The 26,497-nt window shown below is 37.7% G+C and overlaps 1 long non-coding RNA gene across 4 annotated transcripts; it reads right to left on the reverse strand.

The window, feature by feature from the left end:
- Positions 1–20,032: 20,032 nt before the first annotated feature.
- On the reverse strand, positions 20,033–25,311 carry LOC114315523 (uncharacterized). 4 transcript variants are annotated; one of them, XR_014366137.1, is made up of 9 exons: positions 24,797–25,311; positions 22,844–22,995; positions 21,730–22,672; positions 21,618–21,649; positions 21,390–21,450; positions 21,194–21,304; positions 20,987–21,029; positions 20,522–20,618; positions 20,033–20,208 (listed from the first exon to the last, which is right to left on the reverse strand). It is a non-coding gene; the product is annotated as an uncharacterized LOC114315523 (long non-coding RNA). The 4 variants fall into 4 exon arrangements; XR_014366138.1 differs by having other exon boundaries at positions 21,443–21,456; XR_014366136.1 differs by having other exon boundaries at positions 21,390–21,456.
- Positions 25,312–26,497: the final 1,186 nt, after the last annotated feature.

Below are 26,497 nucleotides of genomic sequence, written 5' to 3' on the forward strand. Positions count from 1 at the left end.
GGAGCTCTCTGCTCCAAGCCAACAACAAATGAATAAAAAAAAGGAATGAAAAGATGAAAGGCAAAAGTGGGGTTAGTGGGGAGGCAACCCACGTGGGTTTACTTCCCAAAATTTGGTTTCTCCAAAAATATAATTTTTGTAATAATACCTCAAAATTTTATAATATAAATTATAAAATGATATAATTTTTCTCACCACAAAATATAACATTTTTTTACACCACAAAATATAATATTTTGCTCACTACGAAATATACACATTTTCATTCTTTATAAAATATATAATTTTTCTCCATATGGTATACACCATAAAATCAACTATCAAATATTTATTATAACCCCTATATAATAAATAACAACTCCCAAGATGGTTACTACTAATCACATAATCAAAAAGTACCAAACAGTTAAACATACCAAAATAGACCCAACAAATTTATCTCAAATCCTTATCCGAACACCCAAAACTCAATTTCAAATTCTGCTATAAATTAAACTAAACACCAATCAGTCCGTGAATTTTCATAAAATAAATACTCATCATTTAATTCTGAAATTTTTATCCAACGTGCTAGACTCATATGGGAACAACATATAAAAATTTCATAATTTTTTGAGATCGGTAACTATTTTTTAAAAATAAAAAACTGAGCTGTTTTCGCACAGAATTTACACAGCAATCAAATTCAAAATTTTGCTCAATTAATCTATGTGCTGGCTATTTAAAAAAACAAATTCTGGGTCATTACAGCCAAGATAAGAGGAGATTAGGAGGTGGTTAAGGAAGTGACCCACACATTCTTCATTTTCTCCCCATTGTCCCCCTCACAATCCCATGATAGGTTGGCCAAAGTAGGGGGTTTATCACCCCCTGGAATAAATAATATCATCCTCAAAATTACCTTCCTCCTAACATCCAAAGGATAGAAATAATCCTCCAAACCTTAGTCCATACTTTATCCTTTATCCTACAGGTTGCATCCAAAAAAATTCAATCAATTAGTCATCTATCTGAATCTGAAATTAACATTTCCAATCATAGCTATTTGATCCCTTGTGTTGTCAATTCCGTGGACAATCACATTTCAAATGTAATCTTTGTCCTTTGTTTGCTCTTGGACCGCTCAAGCGACCAGTTTGTTGTTTGAGAGAAGAATTCTTGCTCTCAGTATTTCAGGCCCTCTGCAAATCTTCTGAGAGCTCACATTCTTTGCTCAAGCGCACATTTAGTGGCTAAAGCGAAGGTACTTATATGTTTTTCTTATGTTTGCTCTTGGACCACTTGAGTGTTTGGTTTGTCACTCGAGCGAAGATGTTATGCTTTCAGTACTTCAGGCCCTCTGCAAAACTTTTGTGAGCTCGCATTCTTCGCTTGAGCGCACATTCAGTGGCTCGAGCGAAGGCACTTATGTGCTCGTGCGTTCTAGGCTTACCGCTCAAGCGACCATTCCTTCGCTGGAGCAGTTTGTGCGACCCAAACTGCAATAAAAGGCATCTTACGCCGTCTTTTAGGATTGCCTCTCCCACATCCGTGTTTGCAGCCTCAATTACTCTTGAGCAATCTGCTAGGGAGCTTTTCCATTGTTTTCCTTGATGTCATTGTGAGATTGCTATCTCATTTGGATTCATTTGTATACGTCAAGGAGCTTGCTACCATTCAACCATCTATAGTGTTCATCGGTGGATTCCAAGGAGTTGAGCTTGAATGCTTTGAAGGAGTTCAAAGATGCTCATTATTGTGGATTCGACTTGAGTGTTGTGGATTCAACACCTACTATTCAATCCCGAGACGAAGGTGTTGGTAAAAGCAGCACAAGGAGTGGAAGACAATCCTAGAGTGAGTTGGGTAATTGTTTGTGCTCTTGTGTAATTTCATTATCTTCATAGTGGATTGTTTAGTGGCCTTTGGCCCGTCGTATTTTATCACAATTGGAGGTGCTCCAATTGTGGTTTTACCATGTTAAATCTCTTGTGTTGATTTATCAATTGTGAAACTACAATCTAAATCACTTTTGTATATGCTAGATGATTTAGATTTTTAGTTTTGTGTGTTTGGGATTTATTACAATTAAATCTATATTGAATCATGAATCACTTAGGTTTTTCAACTGGTGTCAGAGTGGGTCACTTCTTCTTTGATTATTTTCAAAGCTATAGGAGTGTGATTTTGTGTGATTTGTATTTATGGATTCAATTCACAAAGGTAACTCGACCCATAGACCTCCTTTACTTGATAGAACAAACTACTCATATTGGAAAGCTCGTATGAGGGCATTTTTTAAATCTATTAATGAGAAAGTTTGGCATTCTGTCATCTATAGGTGAAGTGAACTGATATTGATTGTTGAAGTTGTTAAAATTCCCAAACCAATTGATAAATGGGATACAATTGATTATCAAAACTCCAGCTGGAATAGTAAAGCTCTCAATTCCCTCGTTTGCTCCGTCACCACAGAAGAGTTCCATCGTATTTGCACCTGTGAGGTGGCAAAAGAGGCTTGGGATATTCTTGAAACGATTCACAAGGGTACCACTTCTGTTAAAAGATCAAAACTTCAACATCTCACCTCAGCTTTTGAAACCCCTTTTATCCGTGAGGATGAAATGCTTGATGAATTTTATGCTAAACTCAGTGATATCGTAAATTCCTGTTTTACGCTTGGTGAAAAAATCCCTGAATCTCAAGTCGTTGGAAAAAATTTCTTAACCTAATAGATTTTAATCAAAAGTGACGGCTATAGAGGAAGCTTAGGATGTTGATAACCTCAAGCTCGATCAATTGGTTGGAAACTTGCAAACCTTTGAGACAAACCTGATTTCAAAGAAAAAAACAAAAAGAAATAGTGGCCTTTTCTAGTACTCATGAGGTTGCAAAGAATACTGAGGTTGAAATTGGTTTAGAATAAAAAATGACAGTTTTATTTACACAACAATTCAAAAAGTTTATTAAGAAAAAGAAGCCTAATTTCAAGGAATAGATAATGAGAGGGCAAGGAGTCAATTATTATGAATGCCAAGGGTTTGGGCATATGGCTCTCGAATGTCCTTCCAAGAAAAACAAAAAGAAAGTGTACGTTGTGACTTGGGATGATGAGAGTGAAATTGAGCAAGAGGCCGATGAAGCAGACTCCGGAGAAGAAGGTGAGGGTACCTTCATGGCATTTTATTACAGTGTTCCTTAATCTACTCCAATGACTATTCAGTTCGCTAGAGGTGCCAACCTCCATTGTGCTCCTACTTTTGATGGTAGTAACTATTTATTCTAGAAATTTAGAATGAGGATTTGGCGAAAAATTGAAGAAAATATTGAAGCTCCATTTGTGATTGATCATATCACAAATCAAAAAATTGTCAAGCCTATAAAAGAGTGGAGTAAAAGTGAAAGATTGATATGGAAAGTAGTGAATGCGTCTTGAACACCATCATGGAAGCTCTTTTTGAAGAAGAACAACAACGCGTCTCTTATTGTGTTAATGCTAAAGATGCTTGGGATGTGTTAATGTAATTCCATGAAAGAGCATAATCATCTTCACAAGCACCCAGTTCATTTCAGCATAATGTTCTAGTCGCTTGATTGAATGGACTCAAGGAGGGAGAGAATCAAAGGGAGGATGTAGTTTCATCTATGAATGTTGTTGGTGATGAATCTTCTGAGAGTGAAGATGAAATAGATGGTGAAGAACTCTAATACGCTTATGTAAACCTGTACACAAAATCTCTTAACTTGTCAAAGTTAAATGACAAACTCACTGTCAAACTCAAAGCTTGTGAAAGCGAGAATGTCAAATTAAAGAAGGAGATGTCCAAAGCAAGGAATGATGCCATCAAGATCTCTAGTGATCGACAAGCCCTTGCTGCAAAACTATTGATATGTGAGACTGAGATAAATGAGCTTCAAAAAATTTATGTAATCTATAAAGACAAAAGATTGAAACTCTTGAGATGTCTCAAGTAGTTTTGGAGGAACTTGTCAAAGAAAAAGAAGAACTCATGAGTGCAAAGGAAAAAATTGATCTATGGTACAAAGGATCAAAGATGTTGGAAGATATCATTGGTTCTCAACAAATGAGTTCAAACAATAGCGGGATCGGCTATGGTGGTGATCAACCATAACATGGGAATGCCTCTTCCTCTCATGACAAAAAGACTCAAGAAAAGGGAAGAGAGAAGGTGCAGCATGTTGATAATTTTCAACATCAACCCAAAGTTGGTATGAATTGTGAAAAGAAGGTAAAACCTGTTTTCATTTGTCATCATTGTGGTAGGTATGGCCACATTCGCCCTTATTGTTTTGAGTTGTTTGGTAGGGTGTCACAAAGAGATAGAAGAAATCTTAATACCTCATGGGTTAGGAGACAACCTTACATGTCAAAGTAGAATACCACATCTCACAATGATACTCACAACACCAAGACATCACCCAAGAATCATGATGATCCCTCTCTAGTCAAGACTAGAAGAGTGTGGGTGAGAAAAAGTGACGTGTCTTGTTTTGTTGTTCACACTGCTTATAAAGCGCGTGACTCGGGCATGTGGTATCTTGATAGTGGCTGCTCTTGTCACATGTCTAGTGACAAGTCCTACTTCACATCCCTTGAAAAGTATAAAGGAGGAATTGTCACATATGGAGATGGAATCACCTCTAGAGTAATTGGTAAGGGCTCTATAAGTGCTCCTGGTCTACCTAAATTAGATAGTGTGTTTCTTGTTGATGGTCTTAAGGCTAACATTTTCAGCATTAGTCAAATGTGTGACTCACACCATGAGGAATTATTTTCAAAAGATAAATGCAAGATTTTGGACAAAAATGGAAATATCATTTTGCATGGTGTGCACACATCTGACAATTGCTATGGTATTGTCATAACCAGTGTTCTTACTTGCCATTCGGCTACGATAAGCAATCTTGACTTGTGGCATCAACGTTTAGATCATATCAACTGCAAAGACCTAACTAAGATCGCCAATAAGAAACTTGTATGAGGAGTGCCAAAATTGAGTAAGTCTTTGAACCATGTGTGTGGGCCATACCAATTGGGCAAACAAACTTGTGCCCCGCACAAGAAGGTGAATAGCTTAATGACCAAGCGTCCTCTTGAGTTGGTTCATATGGATCTTATGGGACCCACTCGCACTTAGAGCATTGGAGGTAAAAGATACATCTTTCTAACCGTTGATGATTTTACATGTTTTACTTAGGTTAATTTTTTACGTGAAAAATCTGATACTTTTGATGCTTTCAAGTCATTGGTCCTAAAGATCCAAAATGAACGTGGTGATACCATTGGATGTATCACTAGAATCTGAATTGATCATGGTCATGAGTTTGAAAATAGTTCTTTTTTCAGATTTTTGTGATATACATGGCATCAAACATGAATTTTCTACTCCTATTACCCCACAGCAAAATGGTGTCGTCGAGAGGAAGAACCATGTGGTTCAAGAAATGGCAAGAGTTATGCTTTTGAGCAAGAAAGTTCCTCTAAAATTTTGGGTCGAAGCCTTAAATACAGCTGTTTATGTTGTAAATCATGTGTATTTGAGGCCCAATGCTTTGCAAACTCCTTACGAGCTGTGGAAATGGTTGAAACCTAATGTGAAATACTTCAAAACTTTTGGGAGTAAATGTTACATTTTCAAAGATAGAGAGCCTTTGGGCAAATTTGACTCCCGTACTGATGAGGGTATTTTTCTAAGGAATTCAACTACAAGTAGAGCCTTTCGTGTTAGAAATTTTCGTACTTTATCTATCATAGAATCTATCAATGTGGTTATAGATGACACAGGTTCTTCGATAGCATCTCTACATGAGGAGGAAGAATGTAATCCTTAATCACAAAAATGTGGCTACTTCAAGCCAAGAGGAAACTCAAGGCAAAACTCAAGAAAAGGAACAAGTACCACATCATTTGTCAAGTCCAAATAGAGCAAACACTCAAGGAGGTTCAACCATGTCCAATCCATCCTTCGCATCTCCTATCTTGGAGCCATTGTCAAAGGTGATGCTGAATTATCCTATTCAACAAGTGATAGGGAGTGTCATTGATCGAATGAAAACCCGAAGTCAAATTCCAGAGGAGGTATCACAGGTGTATTATGTTTCTATAATTGAACCTAAAAGCATAAAGGAGGCCCTACATGATGATTGTTGGGTCAATGCTATACATGAAGAATTGGATCAATTTGAACATAACAAAGTTTGGACACTTGTTCCTAGATCGAATTATGTTAATGTGATAGGTACCAAATGGATTTTTAAGAATAAATCAGATGAGAATGGTACTGTCATTAGGAACGAGGCTAGGTTGGTTACTCAAGGCTACACACAAGTTGAGGGGGTTGACTATGATGAGATGATTTCCCTTGTCTTGAATCTATTCGTATTTTAATTGCTATTGCTTGTTTTCTTGGATTTAAATTGTTTCAAATGGATGTAAAAAGTGCTTTTCTGAATGGGAGGTTGAAGGAGGAAGCCTATGTTGAACAACCAAAGGGTTTCGAGGACCATAAATCTCTAAATCATGTCTACAAGTTAGACAATGCTTTGTACGGATTGAAACAAGCCCCTCGTGCTTAGCATGATAGATTGACCTCTTTTCTTGTTGACAATAATTTTAAAAGGGCTAAAGTGGACAAGACCTTATTTGTTAAACATACTAAGTCACACATTCTTGTTGCTAAAATTTACATTGATGATATTGTGTTTGGATCAATATCTAAATCGCTTTTTAAATATTTTTTAGTTTGCATGACACGTGAATTTGAAATGAGCATGATGGGCAAGTTGTCTTTCTTTTGGGGTCTTCAAATTAAACAGCTTTCATCTGGTATGCTTATGTCTTGGACTAAGTATACTAAGAATCTTCTGTCTAAATTTGGTCTTGAGTCTGCTAAACCTGCATGTTCCCCGATAAGCACAACTCTTCATTTGTCTAAAGACTCCTCTGGCATTGATGTTGATTCTACTCTTTATAGGAGCATGATAGGAAGTCTTTTGTATCTCACAGCGAGTTGACCTGATATTGCTTTTAGTGTTGGTGTGTATGCCCGCTATCAAGCTAGTCCTAAAGAGTCTCATATTTTCTGATGCCGATTGGGCAGGGTGTATTGATGATCGCAAAAGCACATCTGAGGGTTGTTTTTGTCTCGACAACAACTTGGTCACATGGCATAGCAAAAAGCAAAATGTCATCTCTCTTTCGACCACTGAGGCAGAGTACATTACTGCGGGGAGTTATTGTATTCAAATGATTTGGATGAAACAAATGCTTCATGATTATGGTATAGACCAGCACACACTCACCATTTTCTATGATAACACAAGTGCCATCCACATTTCCAACAATCCGATTCAACACTTTCGCACCAAACAAATTGATATTCTTCACCATTTCATCTGAGAGTTAGTTAAACAGGGTCTTGTTGTTCTTGAACATGTTACAACTGAGCATCAAAGAGCTGACATTTTCACAAAACCCTTTGATCTTCGTAGGATTGAATTCCTTATAAAGACCTTGAGTGTAGTACTCATTGAATAGAGTGACTTTTGTTACATGAGTGGATGTGGGTATATTGGTCTTTTGTGTGCTTGGATGTTATAATCTCATAATCACTGATGCTTATCTTCTTTGCACACAGATTTATTTGAACATCGCTCATTTTGTATGCAAGCCTCAATATCTGCATGTTTTTTTTTTTTTGCTCATGATGAATGTACATGCTTAATTGCTTTATAAACTCATTATGTACACATCCTTGGATTAAGAATTTGCAGGGGTTTCTGCAAAAGTGATCAAAGTTCTCTATGGACTTCTAGCTTGGGGTTTTTTGCATTTCTCGAGAAATTGACCTTTGCCAGCATATCTTAGGTGATGTTGAATCTCTTAACCACTATCTCTAGCTGATTTTGCAAGCTCTCCAGAAGGGTTTGTCTCCTCGAGTATGATAGCCCTAGAGTTCGGATATGATTTCACAAGTGCAATGTAAAACAAAAAAATGAATAAGAGTTCAAATCCGGCAAATCCTAGAAAATCCATTAATCATCAGTGATACCAAAAATGGACTACATTGCCAGATTTCAGAATCACCACCTAAATATTCTTGGAAAATTTAGAAAAGTCATGACTCGTGCCAAAGGTCACTTGTCCATCATAACCAAAGTGTCTCAGCTTGGAAACTTAAGTATGAGAGAGGAATGTCATTAATTGAGCACTCCACTCACCCGATCAAAGATCGGCCTCTACTAATCATGATATGATTTTTATGGACAGTATATGCTCATATTCTGATTTTATTATGCTAACTTACTATGTGAGGCATAGAAGTATAGACTCTTTCGCTTGCTTTGGAAATGACTTGATTTTATGTGATTTTTGAAAGAGTTTTGAGTGCACACCACTCAAAAGGAAAGAAATGAGCTCATGCATACATTTTGATCAAAATCATCCCCAATGCAAGTAAAATAACCTTTATCCACAGGCATTCAAACAGTTTATTTCAAGTAAGCACATAGCCTCATGGAAAGATACTAACCATGGCAACAATCACACACACGAATATGCTAAACCCAAAAATGCTCACTCAATACTCCGACGTAAGCCAAAGAAAAAGAAAGCAATTAGAAAAATGCATGAACCTAACAATGCACATAACTAATGCAACACATACAAAAATGCAACTATTAGGTTCGGATTATTAACATGTCATATGGATTAACTCAAAGCATGTGGTAGCACACGTATTCAAGCAAGTAGGAAATGACAATGATATTCAAAAATGATGAACTGAACCTCAATGCATGCAAAAATGGAAACAAAGCATGGCAATTATATCAAACAATATTGATGTTATATACAACCACAGTAAGCATGTAAATAAAAGGGAGAAAGAAATGAGAGTTGGAAGGGATACAAATCTTACAAGTTTGCTTTCACGCAAGAGGGTCTGAATGTCCTAATTAACTAATTATTACAAACACAAATGAATGAACTAATTAATTATTACAAGTCCAAATGAAAGTAATTAATTAATTCCAAAATATGAATCTCACAACTACTAAACTAAAGGAATTAAACGAGAGGCGAGGAACCACGTGCACACAAGCAAGAACATCCTCCGAAAAATCTCCTCTGCTTACAGCCAGAACCTACTTTCTTTTCAGTCAGAAAATAGTTTTGTTTTGGATTCAAGATCTGCTCTGTTTTGCTGTAAAAGTACCACTGCTGCACAAAATGCTTGGTCAGCTGGCCTGATAAGATGGTCGGCCGTACAGAATAATGGTCGGCCGGCCATTGTTTCTTAGGAATACCCTGCTACAGCAGAACTGGAACAGAGCAAGAAAGAAGGTTCTAAAAGTTGTTCATCCTTCATGCTCCCTCCTATCATGGAGATTTTCAAGAAGGGAGGAGGTTTGCTTCCCAAATCATCAATCACTGCAAATTTTTTGCATGATGATCTTTAGAAGCAAAAGAAAAAGACTTGGCTAAACACAAAAAAAGAAAGTGCTATGCTCCTTACCTCCTTCTTATCATGAACTTATTCAAGTAAGAGGTAGACATGCTTCACGCACAAATCACCATGTCACAAGATGGTACATAATGATCATAGAGCAACCAAAATGAAAAAAAACAAAAACTCAGAAAGTGTTGTCAACTCTTCTCCCTACTCATGAAATAAGGATGAAACATCCATTTCCATGCTTCAAAGTGGAACTAGGAGAGAGTTTTCAACAATTCTCAAGAAAAAGCTCTTTAGGAGCAACATAGCAAGTATGGGAACAAAAAAAGAAAAAAAAGCTATTTATCAAAGCTTAAACACACAACTTGCCAAAGTTATTAACAACTCCTCTTTTTCATGGAACAAGGATGAGGCATCCATTTTGATGTTTCGAAAAATGATCGAAAAGAGAGTTTTTCAACACTTTGAACACAGAAGCTGCTACCTAGCTTCGAAGTGGACAACAATAACATGAAAGCAAGAAATTTACACTAGGTAAGCAAACTTGTGGCGGGGTGCCTAAGCCTAAGCTCTAATCCTCCTATGGCCACAAGGTTCCAAGTTACATAAGGAAAGCTAAAAACAATCAACTCAATGAATTGGCCGCTATATCCTAAACAAGCCAAATCCGAAAGGACTTACAACAACACAAATATGATATTTAAAGCATAGGGAGTAAGAGCACATGTAGTGGGTAGGACTAGGACCCTTTTATAAGCCCATATTCAAGTCATATCACACACAAAAAAAGCTAAAAACAGAGCTAAAAATGTACTGAAATTTAACCAACTAAAGTGAGAAGAAAACAAAAAAAAAATGAAACAACAACAATGGGGTGCATAACTAATGAGCTAGCTAATGGAAGGGTGGCTAGCTCACTGACTTTTAACAGAGTTGTAATCACATTTTAAGCTTAAAAACAACTTTGAAATCAGTGTGAAAGTACAAGAAAAATGGAGAGAAAAGATGGTTGAAGAGTTCAAAGATCACCTCTTGAAAGAGATGATGTTCTTCTTCTTAGTTCACAAACCACAAGCTAAGCTCTCTCAAGGACCTGAAATTGTATTAAAAATCTCAGCAAAAGCTTCAAGTTCAAGCTTGTATGGTGTATCTTTGGTATATGTATATTGCAAGAGAGAAGGGAAGTGTGTTGGACAAGCTATAGACTGTAAGAGGATTTTTTCTAACCCCAAACCATAAGGGGGGTGTTGTATATATAGAAAAACAACTTCTCACATTAGAAATATCTGCAAAAGAGACAATAGTCCAAAGCATGTGCATGGGAGTAGCTGGCTGCTACAAAATATCTACTTCGCTAAACATGGCCGACAAGCTAATGAATTATACAGCCAGCCCAAAAAAGTGGCCTGCCAGTCTAATTTTGGTAGCAAGAAGACCAAAATTGAATTCTTTTGCTGAAGATTTGAACGATTGCACAACATAACATTTCATCATTGAGTGTTCAGCATGAAACAGCCAAGTGTAGACACCCCATTTTTGACCGACCTTAAGACTCAGACGTCGCCAATTGAGCGCTTGGTGATGTTGCATGATGTGCTCGTTCAGAAGTTTCAGAGTCGCGGCCGTAAGCCCTGCTTCCGGACTTCCGAACCCTTTTCTGTGCCTTGTCTCGGTTTGCGAACCAGACTCGGTTTTCTCTGTTTCTTTTCCTGAAGGGAGGGAGAGGTCCCGTAGACCATCTCTCAATGTCCGTAGGCTACATTTGGTGGTCGTAGGCCATTTTGCCCATTTCGGAGTCCGGTTCCCGGTTTTCGGAGCCGTCAGGCCGTGTGCCTCGGTTCGGGACCGCTTAACCATCTCCTATTGCTCTGATTTTTGGCATACATCTTATTTTCTCCCTTTTGAGGGACACTGGGGGCTGAGAAACCCACTTCGAGGTCGAATACAATTTTCGGTGCTTAACAGCCTATTTCCGGGACCCCGAACTGCGTGTTTTGGCTCCGGAACATTCGTTTTGCAATGGTTTTCGTTCATTTTTGGCAGGTACCTCTGTTTTATCACAGGGAAGGTCACTGAAGGGTGGGAGGCCAGCAATTGTTGCAGCAACCAGTTATCTCTCCTCCCGAGCCTCCCGGTGCCCGTTTTTCGCACTTCCGGGCTAATGTTGAATACCTTAGAGCTAGCGTTGCCAACTTTCAACCACGTATCTGTGATCTACACACCTGAGAGGCCCCTAAAAGTTCATGGCCGGCCATTAAGGTCACCTGACCCTTTTGACCCCTTTCTTCCGGGCTAATGTTGAACCTCTTGGACCTTTTTTCTTGAACTTTGAACCACATATCTGTGATGTACACACCTGAGAGGCCCCTAAAAGTTCATGGCCGGCCAGTAAGTCAACTTGACCCTTTTGACCCCCTCTTTCCGAGCCATTGTTGAACCCCTTGGGCCCACTTTCTTGGAATTTCAATTACATGGTTGTGTTGTACACACATAGGGCTACCTCCCCAATACCTGGCCGGCCAGAAAAGCTGGTTGACCCTTTTGACCCCTAGCCGGCCGGCTAGGGGGTGTGGCCGGCCGGCCACCTCCAGCAAAAGTGAGCGGCCGGCCGTGCTCTCCTCACTGTACCCTTTCCAGCTGTGGGGCAATATCCCCCAGATATTTTCTGTATCCGGGGGATATTTTGGGAGAGAGGATTCCTCTCCAACTCACCCCCCTTTTACACCCCTTTCTTGACCTTATAACCAGCTGAGGGTCTTCTTCATGAGGGTTAGAAAAATTCTTCTCCAAGGACAAACCCTAAACTCCATTGTCTTCTTCTTCAATTCTTCAAAAAACCCTAAGTCTATAATCTTCATTCCTTCTACACCACCAAGCTCCACCACCACCATCTCATTTCCAGCAACTAGGAGGGATTCTTGAAGGCTAAAGAAGCTGCAAATCAACCCAAGAAGTAACAAAAGTTTGGATCTTCAAGGGTAAGTTACACTTTGATCCTTTTGACCCTTTCCTTTGATCTATTTCTAAGCCTCATTTCTTTTTGGTTTCAAGCTTCGGCCCTAACTGAAAAGGGCCATATTTTGAGCTCATCTTCACTTCTCATTAAGGGCTCAACCCTGTTTGAGCCCTCCATAATACACTTGCTTCATTGACCATCTTGTATGTCATAATTTTGCATGCTATTTTTGACCCATGAGAAATTTATTTTCGAGCATGTTGTAAACTGATATGAGGCATATTTTGAGCCCCTCTTCAACATTGGAGAAGGGCTCAACATTGTTTGGTGTTTCCATATGTCACTTGTAGTTATATCCCCTATTTAGCCCCATTTTTGTATAAATTAATAGCCCTCTTTGCTTCTGTTTTTGGACCTTGGTCCGAACTGAAAGTGGTCTTATTTTGGCCTATACTTCATGTTTCATTCACACTTTTTTTCTGTTTGGTGATTATTTTATACACTTCATGTTTTAGCACCTTTTGAGCCTTATTTTGCATCATATTTTTAGCATGTTTGTATACTGATTTTGAGGCTGCCATATACTGTAAATGTTCATATTTTTGGTCCATCTTCAGTGTTGTAGAAGGAAAATTTTCAGTTTGAGTTTTGCTTATACCACTTGCTTCATTACCCCTCTTTTGGCCCCTATTCTTGCATGCTATTTTCGCCATACCTATACTTGCTGTTTGGCCATGTTTATGACTGGAAAAGTGCTTATTTTGGGACTGTCTAGCTTCTGTCTTTGCATTGCATGTCCATGTTGTGCATGTTTAGTATGGCTATAGGCCATTTCGGATGCCTAATGTTGCATTTCGGGTCATTTCCTTGCATTTCATGTCATTTCGCTTCATTTCGGGACTGTTTTCCCCCATATTTTGTTGCTGAAATTCCATTAGCATGCTTGCATATCATTTCCATGCCATTTCATTGCATTTTATCACTGTCTCGGTTTGCGTGCCCGTGTGCACGCATTTCGAGGCACTTCATTTTCATCCGCCGGCATCTTATGTGAGTGTGGCTGAGGCTCACTCATGTTAGTATAAGTCCATATTGCATTCTGTATGTCATATGCATTGCGTATGCATTGCCTCGGTTTGCGTGCCCGTGTGCACGCATTTCGAGGCACTTCATTTTCTGCCATCGGCATCCGATGTGAGTGTGGCTGAGGCTCACTCATGTTGGTATAAGCCCATTTGTCATTTCCATGTCACTTTAGCACCGCCTCGGTTTGCGTGCCCGTGTGCACGTACTTCGAGGCATCTCATCTTCATTACATCTGTCATCGCCTCGGTTTGCGTGCCCGCGTGCACGTACTTCGAGGCATCTCATCTTCATTACATCTGTCATTGCCTCGGTTTGCGTGCCCGTGTGCACGCACTTCGAGGCATCTCATTTTCATTACATCTGTCATCGCCTCGGTTTGCGTGCCCGTGTGCACGTACTTCGAGGCATCTCATTTTCGTTACATCTTTCATCGCCTCGGTTTGCGTGCCCGTGTGCACGTACTTCGAGGCACCTCATTTGCATTGCATCTGTTATTGCCTCGGTTTGCGTGCCCGTGTGCACGCATTTCGAGGCATCTAATTTTCACTGCATTTACCATTACCTCGGTTTGCGTGCCCGTGTGCACGCATTTCGAGGCATCTCATTTTCATAGCTTTGAGTATGTTAGGATTGTATCCTAGTTGCATTTCATGCATATCATGCACATTGCACCATGTCCGGAATAGGAGTTAGCCCGGGTACGGGAAACGAGGTACATTTCGTACTCCGAGTGACGGAATGTGTCTCAATTCCCCAGTCACCGACACTCCGGATTATCCATGATGGAGTTAGGTTTTAGCTGTAGTTTCATGTGCATTCATCCTATATTGAGTTGTGCATTTCGACTCCTCAGCCATCATGCCTCGGTATGCGTGATTGGTGGCACGAGGATCGAGACATGCATACATTTGTGCAAATACATTGCTATGCCCCTTTCCTGCTCTCTGTTGCAGCAAAACGCAGAATCAGCAATCTTCCTGGGCTTGGCACGGATTTCAAGAAGAGGTGTAAACAGAGGCTAATTGGGGCATTCCGGTGGATTTCCGCGCAAGACAGTCCGGACATGCATCATCCATCAGAAGCAAGACAGCCCCTGGCTTGCACGCCAGTTTATTTGCTTTCCAGTTAATTCATTAATTAATTAGAATTCTGTAATATTTTGGACTGTAATATTCTTTTATTTGGGGACTGTAATATTTGGACTGTATTATTTATTTGGACCCTCCGAGCGAGGGCACAACTGTAATAAGTGTGGGTGAGTGTGATGTATGTCTTCCAACCCCACGTCTTTCTCCCTTTTATTTATCCGCTTTTGATGGTTAGATTAGGGCATATTTTAATTAGCATACAGTATGACAGCATGTTTGCATCATTCATCTGTATTGCATGCATCGGGCTCGGCGCATCATACTAACTGCATTGTACTTTCAATACCAAGTTGAATACATGTTAGTTGTAGCATTTCATATGCCATCTTAGAATAGCCGAGCCTACTATAGTTGCATTTTGCATGTGTTGCATTAAGCATTTCTGTACACTTAGGATCATGCATGATTTCTAATATAGTTTCTATTTTGGCTTGGAGTACTCGGTGAGTTTTATGCTTTAGCATCCTTGCATGTGTGTGAGTGAATGCCATGATAGCATGCTTACCATGAGGCTATGTGCTTATCTGATATATCTGCCTGAATGCCTGTGGGTGAAGGTTGGGTTATCTGAATTGGAATGAATCATCAAAATGTTTCAAGCCTACCTACGGGTAGCAAACTATTTTCAAAAGCAAACATGAAATGTTTTGTTCCAATTCGGGCGACCCGGTCTATACTTATATGCTGTGAGCATCACATAGTAACCTAGGCTAATAACCGGAATAAGAACTCACAATGTTTTCAAAAATTGATATCATGGTTAGTAGAGGCCGGTCTATGACCGGGCGAGCGGGGGTGCTCATGAAGTGACCTTCCCCAATCGTACCCAAGTTCCCGAGCCGAGGCAACTTTGGTGATGACGGACACGTGGCCTTTTGGCACCGAGTCAGGGTTTTCTAAATTTCCCAAAATAAAATATTTAGGTGGCGACTCTGTATCTGGCAAAGCAGTCCATGTTTGGCACTTCTTTCAAAAATCAGTTTTCCTAAAACGATTTGCCGGATTTGGACTCTGTGGTTCAGATTTAGAACCGTGACAACAAAAGTCGAGTCCGAGCTGTAGCGAGGTCCCCCGCGGGCTTGTTACACCAAGTCTTAAGGGCGGTCAAGATGGGGTTTCTGTAGTTGCCCCTCTTTGATAGAGCTCGAAGTCATGAAATGACGGTAATGAATGTCAAAGTCCAAAGACAATCCATTTGACAAGGGCATAAGACTTGGCAAACAAACAAATTGCAGATGTAGTTGGTTGAACTCGAAAGTTGCCTATGTATCCCTTTTCAAGGAATCAAACCAACGTAGTTCAGGGGCAGGATGTAAATGATACACAATGCAATGCACCAATCAAAACCACAAGCAGTGCTTTACCACACAAATATCATAAAGGAATGAGAATGCCAATCAAGCTATATTTTATATAGAAAAGAAATGGGCACAAGCCAAACGAAGCCTAACACAGGCTAAGTGCCTCAGCATGGTGCTTACACATAACAGAACCATGTTTTAATGTGAAAGGGGTGTGAGCACATGTAGAACTATGTCTTTCACAGAAAGAGTACAAGTAATTGGATGGTATGATATAGGTGAGGAATGATCTGCTAGGTAATGATCTACCGGGAAATAACAATGCAATGGGATGATAATGATCCTAAATGCGTTTACGCGAACATGATGAATGCAACAAGATAAAGTACGATGTAATGGATGCAATGGATAAAATGGATAGGGTAACATACTCTAACCATGCTGGAATCGTGAGAGGAGGAACAAGTGAGGAATGACACACTCTAACCATGCTAAAATCGTGAGAAGAGGAAGAGACTCCAACCACGCTGGAATCGTGAGAGGTGAAAGAACACTCTAACCACGCTGAAATCGTTAGAAGAGGTTCTGAACCACTCAAGGTCATGTTCCTACACGCCCAGAGATAAAAATTGCTCGGGAACACGTCTCACATGTCCTGAGAAAACCGCTAAGGGTCGCGTTCCTACACGCCCTGAGATACTCTAACCACGCTGAAATTGTGAAATGAGGTCTTGAAAAAACTGCTCAAGGTCGTATTCGTGCATGCCCTGAGATACTCTAACCACGCCGAAATCATGAGAAGAGGAAATGAAAATATCGCTCAGGGTCGTGTTCCTATATGCCCTAAGATACTCTAACCATACTGAAATCGTGAGAAGAGGAAATGAAAAAAACCACTCGGGGTTGTGTTCTTGTACGCCCTAAGATACTCGAACCACGCTAAAATCGTGAGAAGATATCTTGAGAAACCTCTCAGGAACGCGTCTCACGTGTCCTGAGAAAACTGCTCGAGAACATGCTCCTACATGTTCTGAGAAAAGCCTGGGGGACAATGATCCTAAAACATGTTTCAACGAAAAAGGATAAATGATATAAGATAATACATGATGCAAATAGATGTAATAAGTGTGATATATGATATGGTATGTGTGACAAGCAATGTAGTGGATGATGCTTAGGAAATGTAGTAAACAAAAGAAGTGGCACTTTAGAAAGCACCTCATGGGACGAGTGGCGATGAACCCACTACTACAAAAAAAAAGATAAAGATCACACTTTTTTTGTGTGATCTATATTATTTAATCACACTTTTTAAGTTTTGTCAAAGTGTGATCTTTGGAAGTTTGATTAAAAATTGTCATTTTTAATCACACGTTTTAAGTGTGATTACTAACATTTAGATCACATCTCTTAAATGTGATTAAAAACTAATAAAACATGTGATAATAAACATTTAGATCACATCTTTAAGTGTGATTAATCACATTTAGGTCATAGATTTTAAGTGTGATTAATAACTAATAAAACCTGTGATAATAAATATTTAGATCACATCTTTTAAGTGATTAATAACATTTAGATCATATGTTTTAAGTGTAATTAATTACTAATAAAACCTGTGATAATAAACATTTAGATCATAGATTTTAAGTGTGATTAATATCTAACAAAACCTGTGATTAATAATGAGATAAGATCACATGTTATGTGCATTTCTCATCACAGTTAATGCGTGTGATAAAAAAAGGGTTCGACATATTTGAAGAATAATCAATATTATTTTTGTACGCACATTTCAAGAATGTAATACACACTATATACTATACTTTGAATCACAAACACATATTGAATGGAATAATGTCATATGTTTCATAAATGAAAGTTAAATATGTTCCAAAGTATATACAAAGGAATTAAACAAAAAGTTTTAAACTGTGTATAGCGATCTCGATTGTCCCTTTTCTGTTCAGTTGTATTCCGGACTCGGTTCCGTGGAGTTGGTAGTTGTATCTATCTTGTTGTCGTCCTTTATATCCATTTGTTTGAGTTTTAGGATGTGTTGGGCTTGGTTGTTACAGGTTAGTAGAGCTTTGGCTCCCATTGTTGTTGTCCAGTTTTTGAGTGGTCCGCTCGAGCGGGGTTTGCACCCTTCCAGCATTTCGTGTCCCTACAAAACTTCTGCAGGTGTGTTTTCTACGCTCGAGCGGGTTTCTTGCGCTCGAGCGGGTTGCGCTCAAGCGGGCTTGTTGGCGCTCGAGCGGGTAGTACCTCATTAGTGAAAGTTCTGGGAGATGAAAATCTACGCTCGAGCGGACTGGTCTTTCGCGCTCGAGCGGGTGTGCTTTGTCTTTGTGTCTTGGCGCTCGAGCGGGTATTCTTGCGCTCGAGCGGACCCAGTTTTCTGTTCTTGACGCTCGAGCGTCCTGTTATCCGCTCGAGCAGGAATGTCGTATATCAGTTGGCAGCTGGGCATTTTAAAATCACTTTTTACATTCTCTCTCTCTCTCTTACTTTCTAAAAACACTTTTTGAGAGCTTCTCTCTCTAGGATCTCCCTTCTCTCTGGGGTTTGATCTAGTTAGAGTGTCTCCCTATCCTTCAGCCTTTGTAAAAAGTGTGTTGATCGTCGAGGGCTTCGTTTTGATCTGTGGATCTTGGAGTTTGGAGCATTTTGGTTTTCTTCAACTTCCTTGTTTGAGCCCTAACTTCGAGGTAGGGATATCCTACTCCTCTTTATGAGCTTTGTCTTTGAATTTTAACATTTTGATATGTTGGGGGATTTTGGGTAATTTTGAGAAAGTTTGGGTCTTTGTGTAATTTTACAAAAGATGGGGTTTTATTTATAACTAAACCTATATGCATGTTTGGCATAGAGAAATGAGATAGATGATGAACTATGGATGAAAGTGGAACCTTGGGGTTGTTATGTTAATTATGGAAAAATGCCCTAATTAGTTGGATAAATTAATTTGTATAATTAATTTTGAGAAATGAGGAATTGAATTGAGAATATTCAAATTGAAAAGATTATGGGATTAACGGGTGTAGTTGGATTCATTTAATCGCTCACCCAGGTTGAATGTTGATAATATATCCATTTGGTGCATTTATTTTCTGTTTAGAAATAACTGCTTTAGGCTATCGGTGGAGAATAGTCTTGATTGTTGTAGACAATGCATGATGATTAGACAAACTAAAACTAATCGATTGAGTATGCTATCGAATATAGTGGTTTGAATAATACATCGACTTTATGTATTGATTGTTTATGTATATGATCTATGTTTATATACATTGTGTGTGTGGAGGGAGATAGGGGATATACTCCACGGTTTAGGAGAAGATAGGGGATAGACCTCTAAGCCGGATTGTGTATGACATTGATACAGCATTACCATGTGTATCAAGTGTTGATTATGGAAGTGTTTAAATTGATTTGATATAGCACTAAAATGTATATCGTTATCAATTGTGAAATATAGAAGTGTTTCTATGTTATGTTGATACAGCACCAAAATGTGTATCGTTCGTATAGTATGGGAGTGGTTTATGTGTTATTGATACAGCATCAAAATTTGTATCCACCATGAATTTCGAAAGTATTTTTAAGATGAGTCTTATTCTCATTAAGTTATTTGGCTAAGTTTTGAGCCTTGTTTTCAAACTCAATGTTGAAAAAGAAATGAGAAATGAAATGTAACATGGACTTAAATGTCGTGAAACAGGAATGTGATATAAGTGGATGTACCGGTGTTGACCATCTATAAACTGCTAATCTTTTAGTTATTGTTCATAGCTGGTTTAGTGTATTTCTGCTGGGCTGTGGCTCACCCTTTATGGGACATCATTTTCAGGTACAGGTAGCATGCTACCTCCAAAGACATAGCTTGGGAGGCTAGAGGCAGACATACTGCTTTTGTTGTTTGCTTTCTTTTGATGTATTACATGTAAATTCAAGCCAAGGGCTTAATATGTATTGAGTTAGCACTCTTCTTTTTGTAACCAAGTGTTAACTTGGAAAGCTGTAAGCCCGTAGGGCATTTGCTTTTGTTGTTAACATGTAATACTTTTGTAAGAACTACTCAGATTAATGGAAAGATGGTTATCTTCTTATATCCTTGCATGTCTAAAATGATGGGTTTTACATATTTTTTCGAGGGCGTTACACTGTGCTTACATATATTTAAAAAAAAAAAAAAACTTGAAAAACTAAGTTCTTGAATTCTTTGATCATATTTTGCATCTCTCCAAGAAATTTTTGACCTGAAAAATGAAAACACAAATTAATTCAGAAACCGCTAAAAGCATATGAATAAACTAACTATTTGTAGAGATTGTTCTAGTCTTACAAAAGATAAAGTTCGACTAATCACACCCCTTCAAATGTCTTATCATTAAATACCTCTAGCATGACATGAAGCATGTAAAACAAAATGTCACTTTACCCACAGAAATTGCAAGTTCAACAAAAAATTTAATTTACTATAACCTACAACTTAGTTTAAGAGGCTTTATCCATCTCAAATATTTAATGTTCTACAAAAGAAATGCAATTAAATGTTGATTATGCAAATACCTTGAGTGCATTTCAGATATCTATGACCATTCTTCACCATCTTCTCCATTTGAGCTCCTAGAAAATTCTGAACGCCTGGGAGGTTGGCCAGAGTTGCCTTAGAAAGAAGAAAAACAACTCAACTACTTGGGCATACACATATTAGTAATTGCACATTTGTAAAAAAATGTTCTAGATTCCATCATATACAAACTCACATAGAGATATAATCCCAAAGTATAAATTGGGGGGTGTTCAAAATTCCCATATTAACAATCTTATATATCAGAGAGTACTGCCTAACAGTTTTTTCCTGATAAATAGTCTTCAAGAAAAATTTAAAGGATATATTTTCGTAACTTTTTTTGCTCAAAGTAGAAGGAGAGGACACAAACACCATTATATTACTTGATACAAAGAATTTCAAAGAAAGTAATGCCTAATACTCAGGTTTCAGAATGGCCTACAAAAAATTACATGCCGTACCATCTGTGGCTTGAGCAATGGATGGATTCTTCTCAAGTAATGCCTGTCAAAATAAGCATAACAAGTAAACAAGGGAACGGAGATTGACAAGTACATCAAATTTTAATAATGTTTCAAAAGCATCAACTACTCATCACATTGTTAGAATCTTACACAACACAAAAGGAAAAGAAAAAAGGCAAGTAAATGGGTAAGATAATCTCTTACCTCCTGTAATTCCAGTAGAGAATCCAAAGTCTTCCTCGATGAGGTGATCGGATCTAAATATGCTTCATTCACCTTACTGTCTGAATCGCAGAATGAAGACTTGAGTGGCTCCTGCACAATTCGCCATGTTTCAATTATAAGGTTCCAATAGAACATAAATTACCATAGACAAACAAGATTTATCAATCAAAGAGACCTTTTGAAGTCTATTAGAACTTGAGAATGCTTTTTTGCAAAAAGAATCTCAACTCAAGAGTCTTTGACTTGTTAGAATCCAATCAAAGAAGAGTACATGTAACACAACACAAAAATACGATTAAAAACCCAAGGAAATCTTATCAATTTGGAAAATAATCTTGTCAACATGTAGGGAACCAAAGTGCATATGTTGATAATAATAAAAATCAGGCTATTCTATACATACCTTTGTAGGAAAATTTCTAGAATTTGATTGACCTGCAACAAACAAGCAAAAAATATCAACCACAACACAAAATGTGGAGCTGCTAATGCATCAAAATCCAAATAATCGATACCTTATGTTTTCTATTTTGCTAGCTCATAACTTCATCTGCTTGATAAAAAGAAGTTCTACTGCTTCGATATGGAAACTACAAGAGCTCGCTCAATTTGTTGCTCTTCCCATTAACAGTCCAGTGCTAATGCCTATTTCACTTGAACGTTGCCACTTCTTGAAGAGGCCTTGTTGAAGCCATCAAATTGCTTTCCAGATCCTTGTTTGATCATTTAAGGCTTTCCATAACCTCATTTGCATCAATGGTGAAAATGGAAGCGTACTCTTTCAACAGTTTAAATCTCGCAACACTATGATAGCAAGTTCTAAACAAAAATAGTTGAAATAGAGCACCAGACAGAATGACAGACATTTTATTTCTATATATTTTACACACAACAAGCTTAAGTATTTACACACAAGTTTTAAAAAAAAATTAAAAAAAAAAACCATAAACAAACAAAACCAAAAACCACAGGCTCACAATTATATCAAACAAATTCAAATCGCATAAGAAGCTTTACAGATTTATACTTCTCTCCCTTGTGACTATGGAGTGGAACTGCTTGAATTCCATGGCTCACAATTCCATTCTGTGGATCATTAACTTCTCTCTTAATTTAGAAACTGAACAAAATATTTTAAGAAGAAACTGTATCCACTTTTTCCCTGAAACTATGGCAAATAACAGAAATGGAAAATTGAGCATTTTTTAATGCCACGATTCCTTCTACACCTTTTTTGTCTAAAATAGGACTAGCAAACATTATTATAGTTATGACTTTTAATAAGAGAAATAGCAGGTCTCTATTGTAATCAAAATGAATATTATCCAAGACATTGACAACAATTACAATATTGATGACTCCATCAATTTACCCTTGTATAGAAATCTGGTGGGAATATGTATCAAAGTGTGTGAGACAGAAATCAAAATACCATCCTTCACCCATATAAACAGTCACCTGTTTAGAAGCAACAAAATTCAAATCAACTAAAAAGAATAGATGAAGTAAAGTAAATACACAGAAATATATAAAGAATTATGAGGGGTAAAGAATGGAAAGAGAATAACTTTTTAGCAGAAGTGCAAGGAAATCAAGTATGGTTAAAAGTCAGGGTATTAGCTGACTCACCTTCAAAGTTGTTTTGAATGGTAATGTAGCTTTAGGATCGAAGACCTCATTATTTGGACCGACCTTTAACAAAAATCGGGCTTTTTCACATATCCATAACCACCATTGGCCCTAAACATCCCATGCATCAGCCACCATGATCGTCCATAGCCCTGTCAAAAAAAAAAAAAACAAAAAACAAAAAAAAAAGACATTCTTGGTATTTATTTATTATTATTATTTTTTTTTGTCTATTTAAACTTCCAATAAATAAATCTCCATAGCTCAAATCAATCATCCAGTCAGAGCACAGTTCATATATAGATTGGTGAGTTCAATTGCAAACAACTTATGGTGCAAATAATGATGCGATTAGTCATTCCTTCAAACAATTTCAAACCATGCTATAGAAGGCTAAAAATTTGATGACTACACTATTATGGGGGATTCTTTTGGTGAACGTATTTAAGTGTTAAACCATCCACAAACACATTTCAAAATCATAGAACAATCTTTCTTATTACTAGCACAAGCTAATACTCTGTTGCAACTCAATCTAGTGTTAGATCTATTATTTCCAAAGCAAGCAATGCCAAAGCTGATCTCTTTGTTGAGCCTAGTGACAAAATATGTTTTGGAGATCTTTTCTTGGAGGTACTATGTTATTAGGTAGAGTAGTTCTGTATACTTACGGTGAAATGTGAACCTAATGTTGTTGAATTCAATCCTCGGGGGATATAATTACATTTTTTATATGAACTGAATGATATGTGGTGTGTATTCTTGGAATTATTAATTATAACATCAAAAAGGAAGTAGTTCCGTACTCTAAAGTAATACAGTGAGTTGCAAGGGGTTGAACTTGTTAAAGGTATTGTTTTCACATAGAAGAATAATTCTTTAGGCTTTAGCATTGAGAACATGATGTACTATAAGAAAAAAATGTACATGAAATTCTATTATAAATTGTAGACATTGTGGGATCAAAAAAAAATTGTAGACATTGAGTACATGTATTATTTACAATCCAATATGGTTTATGTATGTGAATAGTAGAGCAAGAGATATTAATAATTACAGAAGAAATTAGATAATTAAAAGTAATGGTTCACTTTGGAGGCAAGAACACTAACATTGCAAATAAGAATATTATTGTGAGCAAGATCACGGATATAAGAAAAAACACATCATTCCTAAAGAAAAGGCTTTCCTTTTTTAATCCTGATGCTTCTTGGTTGATCATGATAAGATTCAACAATGTATAAGTAGGGCCATATGGTGGTGGGTTCTACAGTTTTACCCTTGAAGTTGAAGCTATTCACATGCTTTGTTGTATTTTGTTGTGTTTTCTTGCAACTCACCAATCTAGTTATTTTTGTATGTCACAGTCCCTACTTCACCTTAGCAACTTGCCTATGAGAGCATGGTTGCTAAAGCAAGTGCCAGAGCAACTGGCAAAGTGGGACTGATATGTAAGGTTTAAAAAATTGAAGGGGCAAAATTAGGATGCGAGAAGCAACTAGGAAAATCAACCCCTCTGCTAAGTTGATAAAAGAGGGGTATATATAACCGATGATGGGTAAAAGAGCAAACCATTAAAACCAGCTCGGTACACCGTACTTGACAAAGAACACTCTTGTTGGAAATTTGACAAACACATTATCTACAAAAGTTTGTAGATAATGGTTAACAACAGTTCAATCCTAATCGCTACATTCATTGAGAGACTTCCATTCTCAAAGAAATTTACCTCAAAGCTAATCAAAATTATTGTTAAAAGCATTCAATCCAAACAAACCCATCAATAAAAAATGCCCACAAATATTAATGTAAAATCATAAAAAAAAAAAACACAATTGATTAAATAAAACAAAAAAACCAGGCACACATGCAAAATGGGTCTAATAAGAGAAGAAAAAAAAATTGATAAGAAGTAAAAGTTTTCAAATTGAAACATAGAGGAAAGAGGAATACCTGGCAAGAACAATGGTGGCTAACAGTGGTGTGGTAGCAGGCCAGTGATTACCCTATTTTCAAAATCACAAAGTAGGGTCTAGGCTTTCGATTTGAATAAGTATATATGGGCAGTTAAGTAGAGGTCTCTGTTCTATATACATAAATATAGAGAAAAATATATATAGTTGCACATAGATGTGTTTAGCAGAATCAACAGAGAGAGAGAGAGAGAGAGAGAGAGAGAGAGGGAGGGAGGAAGGCAGAAACGCTTTTTTGCTCCAATGGTTGCTGGTGTTCATGTGCAAAGTGGTAATGCTAGAGTTAAAGGATCCAACCGTGGCGACACAAGGCCGACAAGAAGAGTTGAGCTGATATTGTCAGCACTGAAGATGGACGGTCTAAAAATGGTGGAGGCAATGGAGAGTTGAAAGAAATAAATTGAATCACATAACCCATTATCTGAGGGGAAACTCAGAAATCAATTGAATCACACAACCCATTATTAGAAGTAGTGTGGGTAGAAATCAGATCAGAGAATGAGAAAAGTAATACACTTATTTAAAATGTTTGATTAAAAAAATATTATCTCACTTATTAAATTAAGTGTGAGTAAAAAATTATTTTAATTTTTTTAATTATACTTTTAATAAAAGTGACGTATTTTTAAATCTTCTTATGTGATCTTTAATCACATGTTAATTAGAAAGTGATTAAAAAATATATATATATAATCACATCTAATTGAAAAGTGACATAAAAAATAAATATTATCACACTTAATCAAATCAAGTGTGATTAAAATGTCAATCTAATTTTTTTCTCACACTTTCAACAAATGTGAGATATTTTTATTTGTCAAAGTGTGATCCTTAACCATTTTTATAGTAGTGACCGCTCTATTCTGACAGGGATCTCCCCTTTGTGTTCTTCAAACTTCTACCTTCAACACACAGTTCAAAGGTTCTCAAATGCTGACAAGGGGTAAAATCTTCATGTGGAAGCCACAGATGTCACTTTTCTCCCTAATCTTATGCATAGCTCTCCCTATTCTCCAACGGGTTGACAGACTAGGTTGATTCAGTGTACAGAATTGAGGCGCATACACGCTACCTTAACCTATGGGGCTGCCATACAGATTTCAAGCCGAACATACACCCCTGGGTATTTAAACCAAACTTTAGTCTCGGAAATTCCAAACCTTTGTATACTAGGCATCGCCATTCAAACTCTAGTTTCTACCGTCACAATTGGTCTCCTAGGAACATTACAAACACTGCCAAGACGCCTCTGGTGGGGAATTGTGTTCAAGAAGAGCAGTTTGACCGCCATTCTAACTAAGCAAGGTTGGCCTTGAGGTCAAGGCACACACATACTCAGGACAAATGGCGAGGCCTGAGAAGGTGCATCCAAAATACAATCTCGAAATTTTCGAGAGTTGAAACAAACTCACATGCTTCACTTTTCCCTTTCTCTTTTGCTTTGTATTTTGGAACCTATGTAGCTTCAGATAGGGCCTTGTTTTGTTGCTCCCTCTTTTGATCGAGGTTAGATCTTGTAGTTTACAAAAGAGTGAATTTTGTTTTGCACTTTTATTTTTTAAATTGAAATTGAGAATGAGTTCCTAACCGGGTATTGAACCTGCGACTGACCAAGATACAACTCAACAAAGGGAAAACAAAGTAAAAACGGCCTAACCGGAAATGAAACAACTCAAAACAA

The sequence above is a fragment of the Camellia sinensis genome, chromosome 4 (genome assembly GCF_055761805.1).
Source record: "Camellia sinensis isolate YWXY chromosome 4, ASM5576180v1, whole genome shotgun sequence".
NCBI classification, from domain to species: Eukaryota; Viridiplantae; Streptophyta; class Magnoliopsida; order Ericales; family Theaceae; genus Camellia; species Camellia sinensis.